The following is a 15917-nucleotide window of genomic DNA, read 5'->3' on the forward strand; positions in this document are numbered from 1 at the left end:
ACGGTGGAACCTTCCATGGGACCTCTTCCTAATGACTCTGCCACCCTCTTCCCAAGCAGACCATTAGTTCTGGGAGCGGGAGGATTTTGTGTCCCAGCACCTGGCCAAGAAGCTGTTCAGAACAAACACTTGCTAACTGTCCACTGAGCAGGACGAGGCTACCTGTCCAAACCACCCCCTCCTCTACCCCAGTCCCATAGCCCACCGCCCACATCACCGGTCCAATGCTGGGAATTTGTCACAGGGACTAGACATGACATTAAGGGTCCTGGAGCTGAATGCCATTAAATAGTGCCAGGATACCTCGAAGGATTCCAAACACCATTTTCTGTTGCCATTTTAACATTAGAAGTATAACTTTTTCCCAGTTTTCCTGAAATGCTCTTTGTACAGAAGAAGGGCTACAAATGAAGCATTTAACAAAGGAGGGGAACCACCCTTTGTTAATTTTTTCATACAGTCCTACCCACATGGAGCTGCAAGAGGTTTTCAAAGGTGATTTAAAATTACAGAATATTTTCACAATGGAAAATTTATTGGCTCTTATTTTCTGATACAACAGCCTGAGTCACAAATAAAACTTAAGATGAACCTTGTATCCTTGCAAAGAGGACTGGAGTGAGTAGGTGTCGTAGCAGCCAAGCCAGTAGACTAAATGGATGCCACCATTTCATAGATCAGCTCCCATGCAAGCAAAGAACACATCTACTCATCCACAGAAAAGGCCCCTGGCAAATGCATCCTTCTCGAAAGCCACACTTCCGGCACTTCTTGAGTGTGTGGGGTGAGTGGATCCCTCTGCTGAGCCCTATGGCTGGTGGAAGTGCCCATGGAGGTGGATGCCAAGCACATCCCTCCCACCACCTGGCCACAGCTGCAGCTTTGCAAACTTCTACCATCATTCTGAGCTGTTCAAGAAGAGGTTTAAAATCAAGCCTTTTCCCAAATAATAAACATTCTGCACCAAAAAGCTCTCAAGGCATTTGCAAGCCCATAAGCCTTGGGTTTTCGTTAATCTTCCTGATGGCTAAAAGGTGGCCAGTGCCTCCCCCAAGCAGGGCAAGGTGAGGTCCCCTGGGACATAACACTGTTCAAAGTTTAGGAGCTGCTGGGGGAAGTGCAGTGGAGACGAGGCTGAGGCCTGGAAGGGACACAGAGCCCCAGGCAGACACAGCCCTTGGGCTGCTCTTTAGTCCATCATCTGACCAGCTCCCAACCCCCACCCTCCCAAAAAAGCAAAGAAAATCAGGAAGAAAGGGTGTCAGCCTATTTGGCGAGTCCCCTGCTTGCTGTGGAGGAAGATAATTTGCTACATAAATAATGAATTAGATGTGTGTTGACGTGGAATTAGTTCTTGGAACCGTTTGTAGAGCAGTTGTGTGATTCCAGGTCAATTCCCAGAGACGCCAGGATGTTGTTCAAGGTTCTTATGACTGCCCACCCTCGCTGGCATTTCTTCACGGGGTCCCTTTGATTCTGTGTAGCTATGGCTGAGAGTCAAAACCATTCAAGAAGTGGAAACATCATTTTTAAATGATAAAGGAAACCAGAGGATCCCATCCATATTCTACTGCTCTGCAGTCCTACAATTAGTATTTTTCTGCAACCTTCTTCACGGGGACTTCAAGATTAAGAATCATCCATGCAGAAAAGATTCCTTCATTCTTTCTCCTTCCTGAAAGCCCTCTCCATTCACATGTCCAGGCAAGCCGAGCTGGAGATGACAGAATTCAAAAGACAGTGAGGAGGGTGGCAAGAGTCGTGAGGTACATGCGCTGGCCATGCAACCCAGAGACCCCAGCAGGTATGTCTGCCAGTAACGAGGGGCTGAGGAGGAAGGGCTGAGGCAGGGCCAAGCCAGGATGCCCACGGCCACTCCAGCCAGGAGGCGGGCTCACACAAGAGACGTTTATCCTCCCCCGACAGCCCGGCCACTAGGGCAGTTGACCTTCCTCGCCCTCCGGCAGGAACAACTATCCGGAGGCAGGGGGGCCAAGTGGGGTGCACGCCCTCCCAGCTCCTTCCTGGCCCTGAGACATCCCAGAGCGCCGGCTCCAGAGAGAGCTGTTCTCGCTGGAAGCTGTTGCTGCATGGCTGTATGCAGCTGGAAAGAATTCCAAAATTACCACCATTCTCCAATTTTAGACATCCTATTTCTCTCTGCATGCCTGGGAAAACTGTTGTTCGGCTGTTGCTTGCTGCCCCCACCGAGCCCCACCTGCCTTCTCCGGACCCCATCCAACCCTGGGCATGCCATCCAGCCCTCCTGCAGAGTGGCCTGCATACACCCAGGCCCTTGCATCCCTGGGGGCCTGGGAGGATGTCCTGCCTTCCAGGAGCCCAAGGCTTTAGCACCAGATCTTGTAAAGACTGGCTGAAGTTGTAGGCAGAGTCCTTCCCAGAACAAAAGGCCTGCACGTGCCAAGTCCACACTAGTGTCGGAACTGCCACCAGGCTGTCTTGTCTGCTTCCCACCCTCCACCAGGGCCACCTCGGGCTGCCACTGGGGTCTTGGAGCACAAGCAGCTGGAAACTGCTTTACAGCAACTCGTAGTCCAAGAAATTGGAGCTGGCAGAGTGTGGTGGGCGAGAGTCCTGATTCAGGGAGAGCCAGGCCTGGGGGCAGCTCCTAGGAGCTCCGCGAGACTTGGGTGGGGAGGGAGCCCAGTGCCCCAACCTCCCCCTGGCCAGCTTGAGGGCCGCATTAGAAAATGCATGCAGCGTGGTGAGCCCGGCATCCTCGGTGCCCCGTGCATGGGAGAACCCCATCCAAGGCTACATCTGCCCTTCCAGTCACTCCACCAACAGGAGCTCTCAGCTGGCCGCGGGGTGGGCCGTGCTGCAGGGAGTGTCAGGGCTGCCCGCTCAGCCTTCAGCCAGTGGGGAGGGCCGAGCAGGCGGAGGGACAGCGTGTCAGCGGCCAGCCTGCCCTTGGCTACCCCACACGAGGGCCACACGCTGGGGGATCAGGGCTCTCGGTCTGGCAGAGATGGGGCACAGGGAAATGCAGGCAGCCATTCGGGTTGAGGACACACAGGGGTCACTCCTCAAAGTCGGAGGAAGCTGCCCTCTTACCCTGGGCAGGTGGGCAGTCCTGGGTGGAGCAGAAGGAAGGAGGCTGGCTGGGGCAGGTGTGCGGCAGGCACAGGAGGGCAGAGGTCACTCAGCAAAGCTGGCCAAGAACCGACACCGATTCAGACACAGGATGAACCAAACAGGACGGGAGTATAAGGGACAGACAGAACCCGCAGCAGAAAGATGGGACGGTGACCAGAAATGCAAGGAACAGAGCCGCGTGTCCCACATCAAGGGAGCCCCTCCGACCGCCTCAGGGCTTATCAGACCAGACAGTCACCATGGCTCACACGCGGAATCTGATACATTGCGCTTCTGCTGTGCTGGGAACACTCACCAGAGCTCTCCCTCCTCAGGTCTTCAGTGCCCAGGCCTGTGCTCATCAGGCATGGTGCACAGCTCTCTGGAGCCTGGCTGGCTGCACCCGGAGCTCGGCCCCCTGTGCCCCTCCCAGCCGAGCAGCGACATTCTCCCTGTTGCTGGGCATTTGGCCAGTTTATTGATGTGGGATCATGCAGTGCTTGTCCTGGGACTGTCTTAAACCCTGATCTCAGGGAGCCATCTGCACCCCTGCACATTGTGGCACCATTCACAGGGGCCAAGACATGGAGCTGCCTGTGTGTCTGTCCCCGGGTAGATGGACGGAGACAACGGGCACGTGTAATAGAATGTGACTGCACCTTAAAGGAGGTCCTGCATGTGCACCACCGCGGGTCTCGGAGAACTCAGGCCACAGCAAATGACTTAACTCTGGTGGCCACCACACTGAGGCATTGAATATTTGAGATGATTTAATCTTTCTTTGTACTGATCTTTTCTTTCTTTGTAAGGTACACAAATCATAGCTGGTTCCTCATTCTGCTTTGTCATTATTTCTGAGGCTTGTGTCTCAGAGTTGGAAAACCCGTCCTTCCAGGTGGCCGTGAACTCTTTGGGGTGCAGCCTTCCCTCGGTCACCGACAGGGTCCCACACCACATGCAACTTCATAGTCAGCCTCCTGAGCAAGGGCAGCGGTGACAGTGGGTGCAGGCAGGGCCCTGAGGGGACAGGGCCACCAGGGGATGCCCGCTGTCCTCGGCATGGCAGGCGCTACACCCAGGGCAACTTTGGGGGGCCTGGGCTGGACAGCCAAGAGCCCAGGAGGCTGGAGTGTCTGCAGCCTCCCTCTGCTCCCCAGCGCTCTGTGCTCTGGGAATGGGCAGTGCCAGTGTGTGTGTTTGGTGAATGAGCTTTCAGGGACACACAAGGTGACTCGTGTTCCTGCCAGAATCTGCGAGTGTCTGTGCTCATGTGCCTAAAATGGCCACAACCACGTGCCAGCTGCCATCCACATGTGGCAAGATGCAGGGACACGCATGGACAGCCCCTACTTTGGTCTTGACCAGGCAAGCTTGGAAATCAGCCTCCTGTCTTCATCACGCTCTGCTGTTTCACTTATTTTAAAAATAATTCAAGACAAACCTATTTTCTTTTGTTCACCAGACGCTTACAGTGAGGCTGCGATGTGATGCTGAGAGCGGTTTGTTAAACGCAGGAGGGGAAATCAGAGCACACGGTCCTGGACAGAACAGCTTTCTCTGCTGGAGGCGCATGGCAGGGGATGAAGTTGAAGTTGAAGCCCCTCTGTGAAGGCAGGAGGAGGGCTTTGGGGTAGGAGAAGGTGGGGGCCGTGCCCTCGGTAAGAGCCCATCCAGCCACCCCAGAGGCTTCAGTGAACTGCAGGGATGATGGGACAAGACAGACCCTGTTTGGAAAGACCCTAGATGGTGGGCCCAGGGAGCGTAGGGGCCCAGGGACTGTCAGACCCTGGTGAGCCAGGAAGCAGTCAAGAGCCAGACTCCTGTGGCCTCCGGGCTGAAGGGCATCACATCTCTTCCAGCCTCACTGTTCCCCTCTACAGAAGGGGTGGGCGCACGTGGTAGGAAGGTGAGCCGCAAACACTTGCCCTGGAAACATCAGCTCCTTCCTTGTGGAGAAAGAAACTGCCTCCCTTGGCTTGGCCTGGGGAAGGAAAGTCCAGCCCCTGGCCCGCCTCTGAGCATCGGGAGAGAGTTGCCTGCTGGCCTCAGAGTCCCTGGGAGGCACTGGTCCTGTCTGTGGCATTTCTGTGAGGCCCTGGTCATGTCTGCAGGGCCAGCCCCACCAGGACGCACTTTGGAGACCGTCTCCCTGTCCTGCTGCAACCATGCTCGAACCCCCAGGCATGGACGGAGCTCGGCCCCGGGCCTGGGATTGCCCTGCTCACCCACGCTCCCTGGGGCTGCAGATAACCCAGGGTGCTCAGACACGCCGCCCACCCACCCAGGCACTCGGCCCACCCAGCTGTGGGGCTGCCCACCAGTTGCAGAGATGCTGAGCTGCAGTCTCCTTGACCAAGGCCCACCTGGCTTGCAGAGCCTCCTGTAGGCCAATCAGATCTTCCAGCAAGGATTCCATTATTCAACGTACGAACTCACCACCCTGGTGCTGTGTCCCTCTTCCTCTCCAGCTGGCACAGGGCAGGAGCAGCCCAGGGCCACACTTGGAACCCACTGCAGGGGTGATCATGACGGTGTCCTGAGCACTCCGGACCATGTACCCCCATTTAGCAGAGTCCACGCGACAGGCTTCATCTGCCAAGTGGGGCTGGACCACCTCCACTCATTGCTCAGCAGCTGGTGGGCCACCCAGACCCCGGTGAGTCCTTCCCTCCTCCCAGGCCCTGCCTCTTGCACTGGGCCCCTGGGAACCAGGCTGCTCTCAGTACCATCCCCAGGACTTCCACACCATGGAGCTCTCCACACACGTCCACGCAGAAGCATGCACACACACATCCGTGTGCATGCACTTGCATATACGCATATATACACATACATGTGCATGCATACATGAACACATAAGTTGCATACCTCTGCCTGTGCACACATGAACACATACACATATACACATGTGAATGCACACAAGTGCTAACACATGCACACGCTGACTCTCATGGAGGCCAGCAGGGAAGAGGTGGGGGTGTCTCCCCTGCCCCCGTCTCCATCCCTGCTCCCAGCCCCCGTGCTCTCCTCCAACATGGAGGTCGTCTGGGAAGTGTCTGGCCCCCACTCTGTGAGCAGGGGCAATTGGTTTTGGGGAAGCCCTCTTTTACCATGGCAACCCCTGATTTTTGAGATGTTTGTCTTGCTAAAGAATCCACTTATTATTACTCTTACGGAAGTAAAAAGAGAAAAGCTGACTTTTCTTTGCATCATGCCTTAAGATTTTTGCAACAATACCAAATGCCTTGGACTAAATGAGGAAAGGTGGTATTAAAGGAAATGTGGGAAGAAAAGCAAGTCAGTAACACCATCCAAGATGAAGGACAAAGGTCCCCAACTGAGACCTGCTGTGCAGAGCCCAGGTGTGGTGGCTGGGGAGGGCGGACAGCTGGGGGGAGTCTCCTGGCTCCTTGGAGACAACAATGTGTCCCCGTGTCACCCAGGCACACAGCACTGTCCTCATATCCCTCTGTGGCCCTGGCTGGGGATGTTTCCCTGCAGGGAATGAATTCCCCCTCCGAGTGTCCTCTACCCCCACTCACTGATTTGCACTAGGATCCTGCTCAGCACAGGGTTTTCACAAGGTTCTGTGCACATGTGGGTTCATGGCAGCATCCAGGGAGTGAGTCTGTTTCTGACAGTCTTTCCCCTCCCATTGGGCTCATTCAGGAAAAAGGTCCCCAGTCACAGGAGTCTTGGTGGTGCCTGGAGCACCAGAAAGTGAACAATCGTCTGGTACCAAGGCTGGGCCACTGAGGGGCCCCTCCAAGTTGTGGTTCCATTTCCTGTCTCTGACCTGTTGTAACCTGCGCCCAAGTCTTCCCAGGAAAGGCGAATGCTGTGTTCCAACAGACGGTGTGTAAGAAAAGCTGCAAGATGGCCAGTGACCTTCCCCTCCTCCCTGAACCCACGTGCGAGGCCCTGCGAATCACCACTCCCCCCACCCCCGTGAGATGGGCGTGGCCCCCACCCCTGCAGTCCGGGGCCCTGTGACCTGCTTTGGCCGTCAGCACACAGCACCAAGGCCTCGAGTCCACTTCCCTGTGAGCCTGCCCGGAAAGCCACTGGAGAATGGGAAGTGGGAGCTGAGATGGATTCCACCAGCGGAGCCCCGGGCCAGCCCCCAGCCCCACCCCCACCCCAGCCAGCTTGCGGCCACCCGTGGCTCCTGAGCAAGGACCCCTGGGAGCAAGGCTGCTCAGCCCACATCAGGCAGTTGACCCACAGGTTGTGCGCGGGGTAAACGGCCGTCGTTCTACACCACAGAGCTGGGGCTGGCCGGCACGCTGCAGTAGCTAACGGCTACAGAGGCTAGAGGGCATGCCCAGGGCCTTGCTGGGAGTCCACCGTCCCCTGAGCCAGCTTTCCAGAGGCCAGGGGCTCACTGCCCCCAGGGCTGCATTCCTATTGAGGTGTCACTCTGTGTGCCCCATGAGCCTCTAGTCACAACACCAGAGATATGCTGCATCTCCGAGGAGAGCCTCCTTTGAATCCCGTAACTGCTGAGATGTGACCACAAGCTCTTGGCTTTCCCGTGTCCCCAGATTCAGCGGCGTGGCCAGCTCAGGGCATCCCAGTGGGGACCTGAGGCCACCTTCACCCTGTGACTGCTGACCTCACTGCTTGGCCCGTGAGAAGGGCCCAGGTTCCTTCATTGCCCCAGAGAGAAGCGAGAACTGCAGCATCTGCTCGGAGCCGTAGGTGCTGTGGAGCTGTGGAGCACACGGCAGGCAGAGACCTCCGGCTGGAGGCCCCGCGGTGAGGTCAGGGGCCATGCTGGCCATGGGGCCACGGCTTCCCCAGCCCCAGCTGCCTTCCTGGATGGGCTCACGACACGTGCCTCACTTCTTGCAGGTCAGCCTGGCCCCTAACACAGCCCTCGTCGTGGGAGCCCAGGCTGTCACTGCCTCCCTGGCTCACAGAGCTGCCCACTTTGCTAACGATCACACTCCCCCTCTGTCTTGAGGAGCGTAGCGGCAAATCTTGGGTGTCACCTCTGCTCACTGGCATATTCGCAGCTGCTCCCCAGCCCCCTTCCAGCCACTGTGTCTGAGCCTGTCACTGATCTGGACAGACCAGCGTGTGAGCTGCCCTCTTACTCTGGGCACCTCCCACCTTCTGAGGCTTGCGGGCGCAGAGCCCACCTCCGCGGGAGGAGCCAAGCATGCCCGGCAGGGCTCCCTGACTGCTGCCCTGGAACCAGGTCAGCCCCAGTCCCACTGAGGCCCCTCCAAGCTGACCTGCCGGCCTGGGACTTCGTATCAGTAGCTGATGCTCCAGAGAAGCCACAGGGCCACTCTGGAAACCAGGGCTGTGCTGGGTGGTCAGGCCACAGCCTCAGGCCGCACCCCAGCCCCAGGCCAGCGGCAGTCCCACAAGGCCCAGGACAGTCCCGGGGCCCGAGGCCGCTTCTCCCCCCACACAGCTTCCTGCCTGAGGGCCGAGCTCCCTGGAAGACCCCTGCTTCTGAGCCAGTCCTCGGCCCTGCAGACAGGCCTGTGCTGCTGCCACCCACATCACTGCTCACTGCCCCGAGGCCCCGGCCTCTCCCCACACCAAGGCCCCTCCTCTTTCCATCAGTGCCCACCCACCCTGGAAATGACCAAACGCACCACCATTCCCACGTGTCCTCCTGGGTTGTTCATGTTCCCACCTCAGTCGCCCAGATCCAACCATCCTCTCCTAGCCCCTCTTCAGTACTTGGTAAGTTTTTTAAGTGTTTTTTCTGAATTTTGTGTTTCCTCTTCAAAACACAGCTCCATGAGTTGTAGTCACCTCTCCCTCCCCCTTCCCTGCAAGGAAGCCGCTCACCCATCACCTGATCCCATGTTCAGTAGGAGCTGGGGGGCACAGGGTCCCTGTCGCAGCACCAGCACTGCTGCCTGCGGGCTGCAAGCCGTGTCCCAGCCACCACATCCTTCACCTGTCCTGGAGACCCACAGGGGCCGTCCTGGGCAGGCAGCCCCACCCATCTCAGACCAACCCCATCGGCCCTTCGGGACCCACCCAAAGTAACCTCCCGGGTACAGTTTGGCCAAACCCCAGGTGAGGGTTCCGGGCTCTCAGAGCCCAGCAGAGCTGGTAGCTACCAGGCTGGCCATTCTCTTCTTGGAGCAGGTCCTCCCTCCAGACAGATTCCAGAGACAGTCTGGTACCCTGCACAGCTGCAGGCCACCCTCCAGTGGGGCAGAACCTCCTGGCGCCGTAGCTCAGCAGGACATAGCTGGCCAGGGAAAGCTGGCTGGAGGGTCTCTTTCCCATTGCCCGTGGGTGGGCTTAGACTCCAGGTGAGCGCAGCCAGGGGGTCCCCCAGCCAGGACACTGAATATGAGAAGTGGCGCAAGGGGCCAGGCAGCTGGGATCTGCCCGACTGTCAGGCACCAGCCTGGCCAGCCACCTCCCAAGGACGCTGGGACCCCACTCATTTGCCATCAAAAAGTTAGCTACTTTTTTCTCCTTAAAACACAGAGGAAGGGAGAGAAGGAAGGAAGGGAGAGAAGGAAGGGAGGGAGGGAGGGAGGAAGGAAGGAAGGAAGGAAGGAAGGAAGGAAGGAAGGAAGGAAGGAAGGGAGGGAGGGAGGGAGGGAGGGAGGGAGGGAGGAAGGAAGATAGCCGGTACAAGGAGGTACACCTGCCCCCACCCACGTAACCCCAGCCCATGTGCACGTGTGTGAACCGTACAGACGCAAAGCTGCACATCTGTGCTGCCAGTGAGGGCGGCAGGCACTCTCCCAACAGCATCTCCAACGTATGAAATAATCACCTGAGTAAATTATGCATAATTTAGAAATATCATTTTGAAGAAATGCCTGTTTAATTTTATTTCTGCTCTTCAGATTTAACTTTCTAGGCTTACAGTCACAGAAGGCGCCCAGTTTCCAGTCCAGCAGATTTCATCTATAGACTCATTCACATCGTTTTGTCAAAATCCTTTTGAAGTTCTTTGCTCTGCCCATGGTTTGTTTTTCCCTCCACTTTAGTTTCAGAACAGCAGAAAACACCAGCTGTGAAATTTACCTGCACGCCCACACGTTGGCACGCTGCCCATGGGATGCTCGGGCGGGGCGCCACGTGACCGGGAGGCATCGCCCACCTTCTTGGCGTTGGCCTCCTTTTCCAAAGCACACGCTTGGGATGGAAATTTCCATAATTACCTCAGCACAAAGGTGAGTTTGTTTGGAAAGTTTCAGCAATGCCTACTCATCTGTTTTGCAGTTGTGCAAGCCTGGAAGGGGCCGCCGTGGGAAATGGAGCAAACACTTGCACGGCAGGAACTCAAAAAGTCCTTAAGTTAAAACCCTGTGGGGGTCCAGCATTCAGAGAGGAAAATACAGGTCAACTGAGTTTATAATCTCCAAATCCTTTCCCAAAACATCCCAAAGTATTAAAATAGAAATGCATCATTTTCCCTGTGCAGTTCCCAGTGTGCTGCTCTGAAGGTTTTTCCAAGTGGGTCCTCAGTGGGCGTGGCCCTGTGTGTTCTCATCCAGTGGGAGACTTCGGAGGCCTGGAAGGAGCTGCCAGATTTCATAGTTACAAATAAAACATGAGATCAAAACTCGCACGTTAGCTGGATTTACATTCAAGGGTACTGACTTTATTTTCTTCATTCCTGGAGAGCTGAGACTAGTCTGGAAAAAACACGTGCTCCTCCCATTGAGCAATCTTGCCACAGCTGGAGAAGCCAAGGCGTCCCACTGGCCGCGCCCAGGGCTCAGTGAGCGCGTGTGTTTGAGCGAGGAGCTCATGGGGAAATGGGCCACGCTGTCCTTAATCCTCCACATGCAGACGGAGATGGCTAGTCTATTCCAATCACAGTGGGGACTGTATGTTGCGTTTCCCTGACCGTCCTACCAGAACTCACCTCCAGGTCTGCCCCGCTGACTTTCATCACAGAAACCACAGAGGAGACCCAACAGTCTTTCAAATCCATGTCCAACACTTGTGTCAGGGCTTAACTCACCGACACTTATCCTGTCCTTTGTCTTCCTTTGCTGACATGCCCTTTCATGCCTCTGCATTACACACAGTTCCCTTCAAGCCCCTCTACACATCCTCCCTCGAAATTTAGTCTGATATTTGTACAAGCAAGCCCCTCCTGGGTGGGCCCAAAGAGCCGCCCAAGATCCAGATAACTGAGCTCTCTGTTTCCCCAAAACAGCACATTTTCCCAGAAGGCACACTCATGACCTTTGCCCCTGAACATCAGGACCATCATCTGTGACCTTCAGCAACAATCATCACCCACAACCACAGCTTCCAACCTTCACTCCACAACCGTCGTCAGGACCACTGCTGGTAACGTCGCTACGACCCTCACTGAGACCACCCTTGACCATCACCATGACCGTTGCCAGCAGCCATGGCCTGTGACCTTCTCCCTCCAACCTCCCTCCACCATCCCTGCAGCCACTGCCATGACCATCATCCACACCTGAGGAGTAGCCCCTGTGGATTTGGACCTCCTCCTTTGGGGTCTGAGGGCAAAATCTGAAAACAGGATAGATCCAGGATCTAGGATAATATCATCATTGGAAATAACATCTGTGCAAACAAGTCAACTGGAGAGATGGGCAGACTCAAGCATGGTCTGGAAGGTGACCTGGACCGTCCACAGTCACCGCCTCTCTTCCTGTACCACTTAGAGCCTGACATGGGGGCTCTGCCCAGACACACGTGCACCCCACCAGGGCCAGAGCAGGGGGGCCAGGAGCCAGGCACAGTGGGCCCTATGGGGTGCAGCATTTGCAAGCTTCGTTTCAGTTCACCTCCACACTCAGAATCTGTTTGACATTTCCTCAGTGAAGTAGGTTTGATTCACAACGCATGAGTTTTCAAACAAATGCTATATATTAGCCCATGAGCTATACCTGGCCGAGAACCCGGAGGATATGGACCATACATCCAAACACCTGCCTTGTTCCTTACAATGACTGACAATGATCAGGATGGACACTCACACATATTTTTCCTTTTTTAAAAATAGGGCCTCACTTTTTATCCACTTAATGCTGTATCATTTTTTAGCAATTTGAAAATGTTCACCTTTGGTTTAAGATTTCAGCAATCCAGCCATTTGAGCTACAGATATTTATTATCCTTCTAATGGTCTGGCACCTATGTTCTTAAATCTCATTTTTCCTGGTATGTCTTATTTTTAACCCTGAAAATATAATAATTTCACTTGTTTTCCAGCTGCAGGGCAGGTAAATAAATTAAAGAAGTGTACGCACAAGGAGCTCTTTTACCTTCATTTACTCTATTGATTATTGCTTAGTATTTCCCCTTGGAGGTTGATTCCTTCCTAAAGGAGGAATTTAACTTCTTGACCAGAAGTTAAATGCAGCCCACCTGCTCTTTCTCCCGACTTTTCTCAAGTTGATTAAGATACAAATGATGAAAGAGATTCTCAAATCATACAAATATTTAGCACACTAATAAATACCTAGGATGTGTGAATGAGGACGTGTATATGTTTGTGTCTGTACACACATATGTACGTGATGTGCATGCAAGTTTGTGTGTGATCAATACAGTTTTTGTGTGTCTAGATGGGTTCTTGGTGTAAAAATGTTACCTGCCTAAGTAGGACAAAGTGTGTGGATTTTGGAGGTTTCATATAAGAAACAATCATTTCTGTGAATTTTTCTCTACTATAATGCAATATATAGACACACAAATATTAAAGTTACAAGCGTTAATATTTAACCAGTGGCCAGTCAACTGAGCTGCGTTTCTCATTTCCACGGGGGCCCCATACAAGCAGTGAGTCGTTTTAATAGACATCACACATTAAAAAGGGGAGGACTGTTAAGTCATGATTCAGCCGGGAGCCGCGGGGCACAATATGTTCTGTGGGTCAAAGCGCACCTCCTAAAGGAGCTGGCAACCTAGAACAGAGTCTTTGTTATTAATCCGGAAATTGCATTTTTAGAAATGATATTTTCAACTACATAAGTCCCTACTTTTCCCCCATGGAATTCTTTCCCCTGAAAAATCAAACAAACTTCCCTTTGTTCCCTCAAGGTGGAAAGCCAGCCCTGGGCACCCTCAGACAGGGTCAGTGTGCCCTTGTGGCCAGCGCTCTGATGGAGACGTGGGGCTCCCGTGCAGAGACCTGTGCAGATGGCCTTTCCAGGAGGTCTGGGCCACATGGCTGTGCCTCCAGAAGACAGATTGTCAGGCTGAAGTGCCGCAGAGGGGTGTCGGGTGCTGGCAGGCTTACTTCCAGAGGGGCATCTGGGCCATGTCCTTCCCTTCCCTCCAAGATGAAGGATGGTCCTAACCAGCAGGACACAGCTGGGACAACTTGTTCCCAAGACATGCAGCCCACGTGATTACTTAGGTCTTGTTTATTTTCTGAAGGAATATAACGTGTGCCTAACAACAGGTGCCCATGAACGCTGTCTGACCATCCAAGCCCAGGGCAGTCTCCCCCAGGAGGCCTCAGAGGCTGTCCCCCCTGGCCCCTCCTCAGCTGGCTGTGTAGTGGGGTTACCATGGGGCGGACTATAAGGAAAGGTCTCACGTGAGGGAACCACAGGTGCACTCTCCTGGGCTCCGGGGACTAGGCTTCTGGTCCCAGCTCAGCCTCTTGTGAGCAGAGTCATCTTGAACCAGCCAGTCAGTTTCCCCTGCCTGTTCCTGGGGTGACCACTCACCCTGCTCATCTCCTGGGGCTGCCAGGGGCCTCGCCCCTGCATGCATGCACACGTGGGTGCTGATATAGCAACTCTGCAGGTGTGAAGTGCCACCTGATCACTAACCTGCCCTTTCCCCCCATTGCTCCCCCACAACACCACTCTGGTGGCACGTTAAGGGCAGCAGAACGGGGGCTTGTCCAGAGAAGCCGGGCAGTGGTTTGTGGTTTTGGGTCGCAGCTTCAGAAAATGCAAAGGCCCAGCTGGTGGAACTGGCTGAGCTGAGAGTCTGCAGTCCTGCCCACATGGACGAGGGTGGGTCTCCTCACTGTCTGAAACCAGATGTGCACCCCCAGCCATGTGGAGCACCTGCCAGAGGTGGACGAACAGCTTCAGTGCCACCAGGTACAGCCGCCACTGTGGGAAGCATCCTCAGAAATGCCTGCGTAAGGGACACAGACATCCCACAGCAGTTTTATGAGCCAGGAAAAGAGTGGGCATTTAGGGCCAGAGCCTCGTACAAGGATCTGTAATTGCATGAATGCATTTCAATTAATACTGCCTTAAACACTTACCATTTATTTACAGTGGAGTCATTAACCGACATGGTGAGCCCAAGCAGGCTCCAGTATCAGCGATAACACGGACAATTAGCATAATGTGACGGGTTCCGAGCGTTCCTCCAGGCTCCTGCTTATGGTAGCTCTACAGCAATAAAACAGTTTCCTGTCATTACTTAAATGATGAGAACCGACATTCAAAACACATAAAGCATTTATTTAATGTTAGGAAATTATTTGCTTGTCCAAGACCTTGAAGCTCTGCAGACAGGATGCTGTTTAAATTTTCTCCAGCTGGAGACTCAAAAAGTTATTCAAGTTCCAGACATCATAATGGAAAATGGGTTTTTAAAAAGTCATGCGGTCATTAATTACACTCTGACTTGTTAAAACGTCAGTCTCCCCTAATTCTCTCCCAGCCCCATTCTTGGCCACGTAGTTCAAGTGAATGTGAAGTCACTTGCTCTTCCTTCAGCCTTGCCACTCTGACACCCCAGAAGTTTTGGCTGGATTTCTGGAAAGCTAGAGGTGGGCATTCTCCACGTAACTGCCCAGCCTCGGGGACGGTGTCCCACTAGCTCCCTGGACCAAGACACTACACTCCGGAATAGGATGAGGTCACTACTGGGCCTGGAGACACCTGGCCTTCATACCCCTCACTGATTCAGTTCACGGCCTTTAGATGAGGTTGACGTGGTGACCAGGCAGGATGACCCTGTTCCGCGGCCAGGAGCATCTGAGACAGGCCGGCATGCCGGAACAACCAGCATCCAGGACCTCAGGAAGAGAGGCTTGCAGGTCGAAAGCCTTATAATAAACTCCTTTCTGCTCTGTTTTATTCAGGGTCAGGGTTTAATTTTTGATAATTTCAATAAAACTGCTATTTTATTAAAACATTTGGATTGACCATCCTTTCTAATCATATAAATGAGTTATTTTCCTGTAAAAATGCCTTTTTAAAGAAGGACCTTTCTCTAATGAGAGTTTCAGGAAAAGCACAGAAGGATCTGGAGCAGAGACTACAGCATCTGAGCCAGGGCAGGTGACAGCCACCAGCAAGGCAGGAACAGCTGGGCCAGATGCCATACATCCAGGGGGATGCCAGGGAGTCCTCAGGACGAGGGGACGGTCACAGCAAACATGCCTGCTGCCCAGCTTCTGTGCGTCACTAATGCGGCTCAAGACACTTCTAGCTGGCAGCCCCCAGACAAACTCTGACCCCAGCAGCACTGATGGGCCGCATCCACTCGAGTCACCTCGGTGCCTCACAGAGGGCAGAAGGTAGATGATCATTCCCTGACTGCTGCTGCTTGAGAGTATCAGCTGGGGCTCTGCCTGCTGGCGTGTCCAGCTACACTGCATCACAAGCAACACAGACTCACAGCTGTCACACATGTGAACTCTAAACAACTGAGGCCATGATCTATGCAGTCGACTGTGCATTCACATTTGGGAGATTAAGGGGCAAAAAGCTATTATGTGGTACCTCCCTCTCTCCTGACAGCTCAGGTGAGATCAGCTCATGCGTGAGGCCTCCCACCTGAAACTGCGGCAATGCCGGTTTAACTCGTCAGGATGATCCCAGCACCCTGGGGGTCTGGTCTGAGAATCACCACGTATT

General features: G+C 54.2%; 1 long non-coding RNA gene across 1 annotated transcript; it reads left to right on the plus strand.

The window, feature by feature from the left end:
- Positions 1-7371: 7371 nt before the first annotated feature.
- LOC140849166 (uncharacterized) lies at positions 7372-10418 on the plus strand. The gene is made up of 3 exons (XR_012130809.1): positions 7372-7950; positions 8677-8799; positions 10312-10418. It is a non-coding gene; the product is annotated as an uncharacterized lncRNA (long non-coding RNA).
- Positions 10419-15917: the final 5499 nt, after the last annotated feature.

The sequence above is a fragment of the Manis javanica genome, chromosome 1 (assembly GCF_040802235.1).
Source record: "Manis javanica isolate MJ-LG chromosome 1, MJ_LKY, whole genome shotgun sequence".
Taxonomy (NCBI): domain Eukaryota; kingdom Metazoa; phylum Chordata; class Mammalia; order Pholidota; family Manidae; genus Manis; species Manis javanica.